Raw genomic sequence first — 12,536 nt, forward strand, 5'->3', positions numbered from 1 at the left:
GCAAACACTAATCAAAAGAAAGCTGGAGTGGCTATAATCATTGAAGATTTTAACACTGCCTCTGCCTCTGTGATTGATAAAAGAAGTAGACAGAAAATCAGTGTAGTTCTGAAAGATTTAAAAAAACACTATCAACCAAACTGACCTGACATGGAGGGAAAATCCACCCAAGAGGAGCAGAAAACACATTCTAAAACAAATTTTTAAATTTAAGAAGATTCAAGTCATACGAAGTGTATTCTCTGATCACAACAGAATTTAAACTAAAAACTAATTTAAACTAATACTTGAAGGATAATCTGGAAAATCCCCAAGTATCTGGCAATTAAATAATACACTTCTAGTAATCTGTGAGTCATATGAGAAGAAAAAAAAAAAAAACCCCACAAAATTAGAAAATATATTGAAATGAATGAAAAGCACAATATATCAAAATATATGGAATACATAATACAAAAAAGCTAAATAAAGCATCATTTACAGGAAAATTTACAGTTTTAAATGTTTATATTAGAAAAGAGGAAGATCTAAACTCAGTGATCTAATAAAACTTCGACCTTTAAGATCTAGAAAAGGAAGAGCAAATTAAACTGAAAGAAGGGTGAAATAAAAGGCAGAAATAAAATCGAAGGCAGAAAACCAATAGACTGAATCAATGAAATCGAAGACGGTTCACTGAAACAATAAAATTGATAAATCTCTAGCCAGACTAATCAGAAAAAATATAGGACACGAGTTATCAATGTCAAGAATGAGAGATGGGTCATCCCCTAAACATCCTTATAGCCATTAAAAGAGAAATAGAGAAATATTACAAAAAACTTTTTGCTAATGTATTTAACAAATCAAATGAAATGGACAAATTACACAAAAAAGATAAACTACTAAAGCTTACTTGATAAGAAATAACCTGAATAGCCCTATACCTATTAAAGAAATTAAATTTTTAGTTAAACTCTTCTACAAAGAAAACTCCAGGCCCAGAAGGCTTTCCTGGTGAATTCTATCAACCACATTGAAAGAAAAAAATACTATACAGCAGCTCCCAGGAAATAGAAAAGAAACACTTCCCAACTGATTGTATCAGGCCAAGATTACTGATACCAAAACAAGACAAAAATATTACATGAAAATTACAAATACCCCTCTCATGAACATAAAAATAAAAATCCTTAACAAAATTTTAACAAATTGAAGTAAATATCATATAAAAATAATTCATCATGACCAATTGAATTGGTTTACTCTTTGAAATCAATGTCATTCATCATACTAAGAGAATAAAGGAGAAAAAAAGCTATGATCATCTCAATTGGTGGTGACAAAAATCAACAGCCATTGATAACTAGAAATAAAAGGAAAATTTATGAAACACCTACATCTAGCATCAAACTGAATAATGGAAGATTGAATGTATCCATTAAGGTCGGGAGCAAGCCAAGGATGTTTACCTTACTACCTCTCAACACTGTACTGGAGATCCTAGCCAGTGCAATGAAGAAACAGATTTGAAAAGTCAAGCTGTCTCAATTATCAAATAATGTAATTACGTGTGGAAAGTTCTCTGAACTACACAAAAGCTACTAAAACCAATAAGTCAATTTAACGAGGCCATAAGATAAAAGATCATTATACAAAAGTCAATTTTGTTTATACGGACTACCAACAAACTATAGGAAAAGAAGTTTTTAAAAATACCATTGACAAATACGATACCAAAAGCACAAGCAACAAAAGTAAAAACAGATAAACTGAACCACATCAAAATTAGAAACTTCTATGCACCAAAGGGCAGAACAGCGTAAAAAGCCTATGGAGTGAGAGAAAATACTTGCAAATCACATATCTGATAAGGGGTCAATATCCAGAATATACAAAGAGCTTCTACATTTCGACAATGACAATAACAAAAAAATAAATAACCCGATTTAAAAACGGACAGAGGGTCTACCGCTGTGCTACCCTGAACACGCCCGATCCCGTCTGATCTCAGAAGCTAAGCAGGGTCGGGCCTGGTTAGTACTTGGATGGGAGACCACTTAGGAAGACTGGGTGCTGTAGGCATATATATGTGTGTCTGTCTGTCTGTCTATCTATCTATCTATCTATCTATCTATCTATCTATCTATCTATCTAGGCATATATATGTGTGTATATCTATCTATCTATCCATCCATCCATCCATCCATCCATCCATCCATCCATATAGATATATATAAATAGAGGACTTGAACAAACATTTCTCCAAAGAATTTGTCCAAATAGCCAACAAGCGCATGAAAAGATGCTCGACATCACTAATCATTTAGGGAACTGCAATGAGATAGCACCTCACACCTGTTAGGATGTCTAGTATCCAAACGACAAGAGATAACAAATGTTGGTGAGGATGTGGAGAAAAGAGAACCCTTGTATACTGTTGGGGGCAGTGTAAACTGGTACAGCCACTATGTAAAACAGTAGAACAGTTCTTCAAAAACTTAAAAATAGAAGTACCATATGATCCAGCAATACCGTTTATGGGTATATATGCAAAAGAACTGAAAGCAAAATCTTGAAGAGATACTTGCACCCCCATATTCAAAGCAGCATTATTCTCAAGAGCCAAAGGATGAAGCAACTCAGATGTCCATCAGTGGATGAAAAGAATCAAAATGTGGCATATTACATGTAACGGATTATTAATCAGCCTTAAAAAGGAAAAAGACTATGACGCTTGCTACAGCACGCATGAACCTTGAAGATATTATATCAAGTAAAATAAGCCAGTTATAAAAAGACAAACACCATATGATTTTACTTATATGAGGTAGGTAGCAAGAGTAGGCTAACTCATAGAAACAGAAAGTATAACAGTGGTTGCCAAGGGCTAAGGAAGAGAGAAATGGAAACTGTTAATAGGTAAAGAGTTTGGGTTTTACAGGATAAAAAAAGTTCAGGCAATTGGTCACACAGCAACGTGAATATACTAAACACTACTGAACTCAAAAGTGGTTAAGATGGTAAGTGTTATGTGTACTTTACCACAATAAATTTAAAATAATTTTTTCAAAAACATGGAATACTGTACTTAGACGTAAATATCTAAAAATGCGTACAAGGCCTTTATTATAAACTACAAAAGATTGCTGAGAGAGATTAAAGTTCACTTAAAAGACTAAAGAAATACCACTTTCATAGATTGGAAGTTGCAGTATTAAGTTGTTAACTCTCCTCAGATTTATTCATAAATTTCACTAAGTCCCAATAAAAATTCCTGCAGGTTTTTTCCTAGACATTTACAAGCTGATTCTGAAATGTACATTGAAATGCAAAGGATCGAGAAGACCCTAAACAATTATTAAAAAGAATAAAGTAGAGGATTTACAATATTTGATTTCAAGACTTACTGTAACACCACAATAATCAAAGGAGTGGGGTATAGGCATAAGGACAGACGTACGGAGCAGAAGAGAATACAGTCTACGGTTAGTAGGGTTTCTACAAAGGTTCCACGGTAATTCAATAGGGGAAAGATAGGCTTCGACATCCGGCGCTGGAACAATCAAGAGGAAAAATGAACTTTGAAAGAAAAGGCAAGGCTTGTACAATGAAAACTACAAAACATGGCTGAAAGAAATTAAAGAAAATCTAAATAAATAGAAAGACATCCCGTGTTCATGCACTGGAAGATTTAATATTGTTAAGGTGGCAATACTCCGCAAATTGATCCAGAGATTCACCCCAATCCCCATCAGAATCTCAATTGTCTTTTTCACAGAAGCGGGGAGGAAAGCGGATCCTAAAATGCAAATGAAACTGCAAGCAACCTCAAAGAGCCAGAACAATCTCGAAAAAGAGTGAAGCTGAAGACATACCTCCTGATGTCGAAATTTACCACAACACTACAGTAATCAAGACAGTTTTGGCACACTGTCTGTCAGTACAGAAATAAACCACATGCTCAAGCGATTTTCAACAAGGGTACCAAGATCATTCCATTGAGAAAGAAGTGTTTTCAATAAATGCTGGGACATCTAGATATCCCCACGCCAAAGAATGTAGTTGGAACCTTACCTCATACTATACACAAAAATTAACTCAAAATGGATCAAAGACCTAAGTGTAAGAATTAAAACTATAAAACTCTTAGAAGTAAACACAGGAGTAACTAACTCTCCATTACCTTGAATTAGGCAACAGTTTCTTAAATATTTCTTAAATGCCGCCAAAAGCGTAAGCAACAAAAGAAAAAATAAACTGGCCTCCATCAAAATTAAAACCTACGTGCCTCAAAGGACACTATCAAGAAAATGAAGACAGCAGAATGAGAGAGAAATTTTGCAAATCATATATATAATAAGAGTTCATATCCAAAATATATAAAGAAATCGTACAACTTAACAACAACAAAAAAATCCAAATAAAAAATTGGCAAAGGACTTGAACAGACATTTCTCCAAAAAAGATATACAAAGGGCCAAGCAGCACATGGAAAGATGCCCAATATCCTCAGGGAAATGCAAATCCAAACCACAATGAGATACTACTTGGCAACTACTAGGATGGCTATTTTCAAGAAGACAGATAAGAAGTATTGGAGATGATGGGGTGAAATCAGAACCCTTGTACGCTGCGGGTGGGAATGTAAAATGGAGCAGTTTCTTTGGCAAACAGTCCGCAGTTCCTCAAAGAGATCGAATACAGGCACCATATGACCCAGCAATTTCACTGCAAGGTATATATGCCCAGATGAAATGAAAACACATGTCCACACAAAAAACCTGCACGCGCATGTCCACAGCAATGTTGTTCTTAATGGCCAAAAAGTGGAAACAACCCAAATGTACATCAACTGATGAAGGACAGACAAAATGTGAGAGCTCCACGATTCGATATTATTCAGCTGTAAAAAGGAATGCAGTCCTATACACGCTGTAAGACAAGTGAACCTTGAAAACATTAAGCTGCGACAGAAATGAGACGCGTAAAGCCACATGAAATGTCCAGAACAGGTAAATTTATACAGCTAGAAGGTAATTAGGAGTAATCTAGGGCCGAGGTGCGTTGAGGGAAATAGAATTACTGCTAAAGCTTACGGGGTTTCTTTTTGGGATAATGAAAATGTCCTAAAATTCGACGTGGTGATAGTTGTACAACTCTCTTAATACTTGAAAATCCACTAATTTGTTCATTTTAATGAGTGAATTATATGGCGTGTGAATGATATCTCATAGTTAAAAAGGTCAAAGGGAGCAGTTGAGTGGAGAGGTATAAATTCTAGAGTCAGCAGTATATACACAGTACCTATAACCACCAGCCTCAAAGACTTCACCAAGGCTGCGACATACAAAACAGTGAGAGGCGTCCAAGGACTAGGCCTCCCTGCCTTTAAACACTAGCGGCAGAGCAATGAGGAGGAATCAGCAAAGGAGGTAAGATCAACGAGAAAGGTAGGAAGAAAACCAGGTGAGTGGTATTCTGGAAGCAAGTAGAGAAAATGTTTCCAGGAGATCAAAATGTCAAGTGCGGCTGGCTTTCCCCAATTGAGAACCGAGAAGGGACGACTGGATTAACAACGCAAGGGTCCTCGGTGACCTTGATAAGAGCGGTTTCAACTGAGTAGTATGGGTGAATACCTGATTGGAGTGGGTTCGAGGAGACAAGTCAAGAAAAGAGAATTCTCTTAAGAAGTTTGCTCTAACGGGAAGCAGATAAATGGGGTAATACCTGGAGAGCAGTAAAATCAAAAGAATTCGTTGCTGCTGTTTTCAAGATGGAAGAAACAGCAACGGTTCGCATGCTGTTAGGAATGTGCCCCTAGGGAAGCAGCATTTAGGAGAAAGGAAGAAGGCTGGAGAAACGCTTTTGACTCAGCAAGCAGGAATAAAATCTAGTGCACCGGTGGAGGCCTTGGCCCTTGCTACAGCGTGGACAACTTAGACCAACCAGATACGGGAAAGGAAAAGAGTGGAGATTCCGTTAGGTGGGTAGCTATGAAGTGGTGAGTGCCAATAACTTGATTTCTCCATGAAATAGGAAGTGAGGTCAGCAGCCAAGGCGGAGAGGGGCGTTGAGGAGAGAGAAGGTATGGAAAAGTCCTCTAGGAAGGTGAGAGAATGAATGAACTATTGGAAATCCAGCAGGATTCCTGGGCATTATGGACCTGCTTGAGGATAGCGATCGTGAATTAAGAGTGAGGCCAGAGAACATGCCGGGTGTTTCCTCCAGCCCAGGACACCCACAGAGCAGGCAGAATCTTGGATTTACCCAGACCTGTGGGTTAGTGTGACAGAGCAAAGCAAGAGAGGGGCAGGGAAGTAGAGTGTATTACATGAGGCAGTGACTATGGCTGACTTCGGAATTTAAGTTATTTAAGGAGCAAAGGGCATGAGGGGTGAGGGACAGGGGCAAAAAAAAAAAAAACAGGATCAATGCGACTATAGGTCCTGTTGGAATCAAAGACTGTTGAGAGGATTGATGTTATTTATGATAAAGAGCAGAAAAGCGCAGTAATGGGTAGCAATCCTTATGGCTGACATGTTAGAAAATGTGTCTTATTTTTCCACCATTGTTATGAACTACAAAGAACGCTGTATAGGCTTTTGAGAAAGGACATGGGGCTGAAAGATTCCCACGATTTAATTTTTGATGCCCACGCTGATGATAATTTCGTAACAATATGCCATTTATTAGAGCCACGTCACTTTCTGGCTATGTAATGTCGGGCAAGTTCCCTAACCACAAGGGCTTAGTTTCCTCGCCTGTGAAATGGGGATAACAGAGACCACCTCGCAGGGCGAGGATTGAGAGTTAACATATGAGAAGCATTTAAAGCTGTGCCTGGCACTTGGTAAGCGATGAATAAATATCTGCTATTAGTAATACTGTTATTACAGACTACTATTTAAGATTGTGCATGTTTCTTATTTTTAAAAGATGCGGTAACCAACAAAAACAGTTATAAAAGCAACAGTTTCAAGAGGGAAGAGTTCAAAGACTCAAGTATGAAGCCTGGCTGAGGCTCAAGTCATTACAGAATTTGTCCAAGTACTTTTCCCATTCTGCTTCTGTTCCTCCACTTGCTGGGGGCATGGGAGAAATGCCACGTGTCACTCGGAAGGGCTGTGAGCTCACAGGAACTCTGTAAAACCACCACCTTGCTCTTGGGCAATGGGTTCAACTTCATTCTAAACTCAATTTCCAACTTCCTGCCCCCACAGCTGGCTTCAGACGATCACATGAAATAGCAACATCTTTAAAAGACACCTTAGGAAAGGGAGCTTTTCCTTATTTAGGCCTGGGTATGTTCACATATCCATTTAGGAACAAGCTAGATAGACTTCTTTTACACTTCAAAGAAGATGCTTCATTACTGGTCATTTTATTACTCTATAGGTCACTGGAGGAGGGAGGAGAATCAGACTGCCTGTCACTTAACAGCTACTCAGACCACGGGGGCTGTCAGAATTGAGCCCACGAGAGACATCTCGGTGGGATATAATCCCAGACAGGTGTTCAGGTCCCAGTGGATTGCTGCAGGCCCCACCAGTCTGTTGCCCGTCTGACTTTCTGTTTGCCCTTGGCTGAGTGCAGAGCCATGATAAGCTACCTCTTTCAGGCCTGGCTTAAAGTGTCTCCACCCCCAGCCCTTGCCTGGTATTTTCTTTTATGGCGGCACAGATAGTGTGCAACCAAAATAAAAATTTCTTTGGCTCTAAGTATACTATGACAGAAGCGACCGCCCATCAGAAAGAAAAATGGGAAGCAGCAGCGAACTCTGGGACAAGTTAGACATATTGCTTCAGAACTGAAGACAGAGTGAGACAATGGGCTCCTATGAATCCTACTGCCTGGTGTGAATCATTTACCGGTGTCCTCAGCAGTCAGGGCTGAGCACTGGGCTCTTTCTAGTTGACCACTTAAGTGCTCTATGAGAACAGACTAAATTTATAGGAGGGGCTTTGTGATGTCTCCCTGGGGTATTCTTATAACAACTTACAGAGAAGTTTTGACCAAATAGTAAATATGGTCTCTCTAGCAAAAAAGGTAAACGGGTAAAAGCATTTCTGGGCAAATTTTGTGGACAGTAAATAACCTATTACAACATGACTTTGTCCAAACAGGCACAATGGCTGAGGATGGGGGTGGAGGGGAAATTTGCTGTGACTAGGTTCCACTTCCGGGTACAGTAGGTTTCTGGAAATTACAACAGAAACAAAAACCGAAACAACATAAAATCCACATATGTACATGGAATGACGTGGAACGATAAGAAACAGCTGTGAAATGATATAAGCTTTATGTGATTTCTAGTTCTCTACATATCCATTCATCCACAGGGGCAAAAATCTGGAGAAACCATTCCAAAGACATCATGGGAAACACTTGCTTTCTACATTAGTGTTTGAAATCTTCATAACGAATATTCTATTTTTGTGATGAAGGGGGAAGAACCCATGCTTCCAGGTTTGCAAACCCACTGATTGAGAAACCACAAAGATGTTTACTTTTCTGTTTCTACAGAGCGTCTATTAGTTCCTTCTCTCCAACCCCTCTGCCTGCGGTAGGCATTTTTTTCTTTTACAAGTTCTTCCTTTTCCTTCTACCAGTGCTGCCTCTGAATTCTTTCTAAACCCCTTAGTCATCTTACAAGCCATCTTTTTCCTTTCAGGTTAATTTTTTCCAGAAAGTCAACTCTAAGCTACCTTTGCCAATCCTTTGAAAAATCATCAGAATGAACTAAGTATTAAACCCATTCCCAATACAAATTACCTTTATCTTTATCCCGCAAAATATCATCCTTTTTCATGTGTATCTTCACTGAACAACTTTTGCTTAGGTACCTACTCTGTACATTGGCTATAAATATTTAAGAGACTTCTTAAAACTTTCTCAACTAACACATATTAGATGCTCTGCAGTTAACAAAAATATTGTCCCTTCTCTGAAGAGCAAACTCCAAGCCTCAAATTCCTAGCAAAGGACAGAAAACCGGTTTAGTTATTACTTACACATGCCAACTCCAGCTAGTTCGTATAGACTGTGGGCACCCGAAGCACTATGTTAAAAAGGATTCTGAGTCCGTGTAGAGTTCCATAATAAAGAGTGAAGTTTTAGCAATGTTTGCCATGGGCAAAAACAAGGTCAGGGTCAGTGGCTCTTGCCTCTGCTCAGCCTGTTGGGATAGGGCTGGTGTGACCCACATTCTTCCTATCTTGCTCTGTCTGGAGTCCAGTCACTGTGAAATGTTGCTATATTTGAAGAAGGTGTGGGAGTTGTATGTGTTGGGGGCAGGGGGAAGGAAGATGATATCTGAGAATCTTTTACTGTTCTGCAGCAACTCCAAGGAGAATGAGATGGCAATTTCAGAGGGTGGAGAAAGATGATTTCATTACAAGGGATTTCCAACCTGAGTCAAATTTTAAGTATAAGACCTTGGACTGGTTTTCTCCAGTCACCTTGCAAATCCATCCTCCCTATTCTCAGTTTAATCCCAACTGTATAAAATCGATATACCTATGCAGCAATTTTTCTTCATCTTCCACAAAGTTTATTCGACATCTGAGGTTCACCTTTCTACTTAACTGGCTTCTCTTACCTCCCATGGTACCAAATTATAGGTAGGGCTTAGGTTCACCATTTCATCTCATAAATCATTCTTAGAATGCAACAACCTCTCTGAATTCTTCCTACACACAGGTGGTATAGAATGGCAATTACTCTGAAGAGAGCCTTCCAGATTCTGGGTATCGACAGCTTCACTTGATCCCTTTTCTGAAACTACACATTTACCGATTCTCCATGTACTGTAAGACTACTGTGGAAGAGTTTAGAACAATACTGTCCAATAGAACTTTCTGCAATGACAGAAATGTTCTATATATGTGCTAATTATAGCAGTCACTAGCAATCTGTGGCTATTAAGTACCTGAAACGTGGCTTGTGTGACTCAGAAATTAAATTTTCAATTTTACTTAATTGTAATTTAAATAGCCACATGTGGCTAGTGGCTACTGTGTTGGACAGTGCAGTCTAGACTAAGAGAATAAATCTAGCCTCTCAAGAAATTGGAAAGCTCTAAAAGTTTATCCTGTAACTTCTCTCTGCACATCCTGAGTACAGAGGAAGAGTTAAGCCTTCTGTTGCCATAGAAACGAATCCTTGCCACAGCTGTGAGCTCCCAGGAGGTACAGTGCTGAAAGGTTTCCCTACATGACTCAGGAGCTGATCTTCCTTTGGGAGTAGAGAACAAAATGATGATGGGTTTCCAGCTTCCTGTCTCCCTGTTCATAGTGCTTGTTTGCTCAACAGTATAATGCCAGCGATACAGCTTCATGGAATTTTTGACCAGGACGGGAAAAGCAAGCAGCTAGCCAAGCCCATTTTACTTTCCTGACGGGGAAAACTAGAACCCTGGAAACAAAGTGATTTACTCATTTATGTTTTTACACAATTGAAGGCAATAAATAAACACCCTACAAGTTATTCCAAGCAATTTAAAATGTAGTTCAATGTAATGTAAAATTCAATGGATAGCCTAAAGAGCAGGTGAAGAAAAAAACAGTACTGAAAGGCAGAGATAAGAAATTACCCAGTGAGCAGCATACAGAGATAAAGAGTTGGAAAATACAAAAGAGTTTAAGAAATAAGAAGGCTAGAATAAGAATGTCTAATGTATGACTTCCAGGATTTCCAAAAGTAAAGATGGGAAAATATAAGACTGGCAAAATTTGAAGAGATAAATGGCTGAGAATTTCTCAGATGCTTTGAAAGACATGAAATCTCAGATTCAAGGACAAATATTAACCAGAATAAATAAAAGTAAATCGAACCCTAAACACACGACATTAAAGTTGCAGAACACCACAAAAAGATAAAGAAGCAGCTAGGAGAAAAAACAGATTGACTCTAAGAGCTGAGAAGCGAGCGGACTTCTCAATGGCAATGTTAGAAGCCAGAAGATAATGGAAAAGAACATTATCCAATTGCTGAAAAAAAAAAATAACTCCCAATCCAGATTTTTAAATCCAGCTAAATAACCATTCGATTTATGAAAAACAAAAAATACTTTTAGACAAGCAAAAAAAGGCTCTAACATTAATAGAGTTTCATTGACAAAAAAAATTTTAAAGCCCACCTCTGGGAGGTAGGGGGAATCCAAACAAGCAGACTTTATCAAATAAGGATAGCAACCACTAATTCTAGGGTATAAAAACAAAGTGGAATTACAATACTGAACCATAAAAACGGGTAAGACAAACTGTGGGTTCTTATACTACTTGAGAAGAGAGTAGTGATACTGATTTAACTTTAGATTTTATTCAAGTATGTGGGTCAAAAATTTAAGAGTAGCCTCTAAAAGAAGTGAAAGCTTCCAGATGGTAGAGAGTGAAGGGAAATAAGAATGAAGGAATAGGGTAAAGAAAACCCACGCTATCAAATACAAGTCAGGAAAGGAGAAAAATGCAAACAAAACACATTGTAAACAGCACAAAACAAGATGTTAAACAATCTATTATATAATAAGATATTAATATAAGATATAATCACGGTACTTTTAAAATCGATTAAACTTGCCAATTAAAAGGAAGTCTCAGATTAGGATAGGAAAAAAACATCCAACTGTCATTTACAGGAGACATCTAAGATTTCAAGACAGGGATTGAAAGTAAAAGGATAGGAAAAGACACCAGGCACATAATTACGAAAAGAAAGCTGGCATTGATATCAAACAAAATAGACCAAGGGAAAGTACCACTAGGGATAAAGATGCTCTCTCCAAGAAGATATAAATAATTCTAAATAACTATGCGCTTAAGAGGGCTTCATATTACATATAGCAAAAGTTGACAAAATTATAAAGAGAAGTTAGCAAATCCACAGTCATAGAGAGATTTTAACAATTCTTCCAGGAATTGGTAGATCAAGAACATCAAAATTTAGTAAGATATGAAAGATTTGGACAACACAACTGAGAAGCTTGATCTAGGGGAATACATAATCAACTAGAACACTGGTAAGAGTAATCGAAAATAAAAAGAAAACATACAAATAGTATTAGGAATGAAAATGGGGACATAATATAAACACAGAGCTTGCCTTGAAATATATGCCATATCAAAACTGACATAATAGAAAACCGACATAGACCAATAACATTGACGAACTTGAATCATTAGATAAAAATTAATTCACTGGAAAAAAAAAAAAAAAGTCGCAGGCCCAGATAGTTTTACAGGGGAATTTTACAAGCAAGTTCTACCAAGCATTCAAGTACAGATATTTCCTGTGTCTGTCTCTGTTTCCTCCAGATCCACTTTTCTCTCTGCTCTGTGTTCTACAGGCTAACAAGTCTGAATATGGTTCCCTTGCCTCCTAAACTTCGGTTGGGTTTGGCCGGCCAATGGGAAGCACCAGCTGGAGGCTGGAGGACAAGATGGCAGAGAGGTTGGGGCACTTATTACTTGGCTCTCTCTGTGCCTTGCATGGTACGGCAGTGGTTTCATTTTTCTATGTAAGTCTGCCATTCTGTGGGACATCTCCTGGGGCTACTA

General features: G+C 38.2%; 1 protein-coding gene and 1 pseudogene across 4 annotated transcripts in view; one reads left to right on the forward strand and one right to left on the reverse strand.

The window, feature by feature from the left end:
- Positions 1 to 12,536, reverse strand: part of ZNRF1 (zinc and ring finger 1) — a 91,276-nt gene that overhangs the window by 61,426 nt on the left and 17,314 nt on the right. The window lies entirely within an intron of this gene.
- Positions 1,946 to 2,064, forward strand: LOC120617468 (uncharacterized; annotated as a pseudogene).

The sequence above is a fragment of the Pteropus medius genome, unplaced genomic scaffold (assembly GCF_902729225.1).
Source record: "Pteropus medius unplaced genomic scaffold, Ma_sr-lr_union100, whole genome shotgun sequence".
NCBI lineage: Eukaryota > Metazoa > Chordata > Mammalia > Chiroptera > Pteropodidae > Pteropus > Pteropus medius.